The following is a 2,276-nucleotide window of genomic DNA, read 5'->3' as shown; positions in this document are numbered from 1 at the left end:
GATCGTGCGCTTGCGCAAGTCAGCCAGTGGGAGCTGTGGAGCAGCGATCAACGGGTTAGCTGTAAATAAAAAACTTTGTAGAATAAAATTTACTTACGTGTCTAATTACTTAAGTACGTACGTTAGTACTTAACTCTTAAGTTGTTAAGGCCATGAGGAAAAAACCGGCCAAGTGCGAGTCGGACTCGCGCACGAAGGGTTCCGTGCCATTACGCAAAAATTGGCTAAAAATCACGTTTCTGTTTTTAGTATTTGTTTAATTCTGTTTTTAGTACTTGTTGTTATAGTTATAGCGGCAACAGAAATACATCATCTGTGAAAATTACAACTGCCTAGCTATTGCGGTTCATGCGATACAGCCTGGTGACAGACATACAGACGAACAGCGGAGTCTTAGTAATAGGGTCCCGTTTTTACTCTTTGGGTACGGAACCCTAATGAGCGCGTAACCTCCTAACCTCTATTGTATGGCGGCGGTTATGTTCTTGATACTTGTAATTGTTGACGAAATAATGGCCTAATTACATTAAAATACCTCATCATCATCATCATCATCAGTAACCTACACACCACACACACACACACAGCAGTACAGGAGTAGTAGTATTTCAAATTCATTAATTGTTGATATTTTAGTCTGAACTCGTGAACCAGATGAGACAAGACCACTGTCTATCACTTTTCATGACTTTTCATCCGTTTCATCACACTTGCCCGAAAAAGATCTTATTTCATGCAGGTGTACTGAAGGGTTAAAAAAAAACAACGGGTTGCACTCCTGGAGTGCCGACAGAAGTGAAAACTCAATGACTAGCCCAAAATGTCTGCAGCACTATGTATAATTGACCCAACCTCCTTTCTATTGATAAACTTTAGTTCCGAAAATTCTGGCCAGTGAGCTTAAATTTGTAGCGTTAATTGTTTAAAATTCGAATAGAAATTGTAACGTTACCTTGCAGACCTCGCATCTAAATATATTTGGTCATGATATTTTGAGTTTTATTCACCAGTACTAGAGTTCACTTTTAGTAGCGATTTCATCAAGATGTAGCTTTATTTAATTATATTGGAGTGATATAAAGTGAGAATGTAACCGTGAGATCCTCGTATTTCAGCCCGTACAGGATTAGAACATTGAGCTATATTGCTTAATATAAAAGTCCAGTTTTAAATAATTGACCTGCTTATGATACGTTATGACTAAAGTTCTTTGGTGAATAACATTGTCCGTCACACATGACGTCAGCTCGTTACGCGTTACGCTGTTTCGAGTTTATCATTTTTTCCCCACCTTAAAAAGTGCTCAGCGCCGCTAAAGAAGTTTTCACTTAAAAAAAAAACCACACGAAATTGTTGCCATGTTTAAGCCAGGCAATTCGCACATCTGATAAAAACCTTTCCCTAGTAGCATTTTCGTTGGGGCCCACGATGCCAACGGTTGGGAAAACGTTGGGATGAGGTTCGTTCCGTAGCCAACATTAATTTTGTATTGGCCCACCATCGCATTTACCAACATTCGCTGTGGCACAGATGCCCAACAATGGGCCTTTGTGTATTTTGGTACCGTTGGCTAAACAACGATAATATTCGTTGGCCCAATGATGACATATATCGCATTTACCAACATTGGCAGTGGCAGTGATGCCCAACAATGGGCCTTTGTGTATTTTGCTACCGTTCGCTAAACAACGATAACATTCGTTGGCCCAATGGTGACGAATACCGCATTTACCAACATTGGCTGTGGCACGGATGCCCAACAATGGGCCTTTGTGTATTTTGGTAACGTTGGCTAGTCAAGGATATCATCCGATGGCCCAATGATGACAAATATCGCATTTACCAACATTGGCTGTGGCACTGATACCCAACAATGGGCCTTTGTTTATTTTGGTAACGTTGGCTAATCGACGATATCATCCGATGGCCCAATGACGACAAATATCGCATTTACCAACATTGGCTGTAGCATTGATGCCCAACAATGGGCCTTTGTGTATTTTGGTAACGTTGGCTAATCAACGATATCATCCGATGGCCCAATGATGACATATATCGCATTTACCAACATTGGCAGTGGCAGTGATGCCCAACAATGGGCCTTTGTGTATTTTGCTACCGTTCGCTAAACAACGATAACATTCGTTGGCCCAATGGTGACGAATACCGCATTTACCAACATTGGCTGTGGCACGGATGCCCAACAATGGGCCTTTGTGTATTTTGGTAACGTTGGCTAGTCAAGGATATCATCCGATGGCCCAATGATGACAAAT

Source organism: Cydia splendana, chromosome 15 (assembly GCF_910591565.1).
Source record: "Cydia splendana chromosome 15, ilCydSple1.2, whole genome shotgun sequence".
Classification (NCBI taxonomy): Eukaryota; Metazoa; Arthropoda; class Insecta; order Lepidoptera; family Tortricidae; genus Cydia; species Cydia splendana.
Note: the sequence above shows the minus strand (reverse complement) of the source record.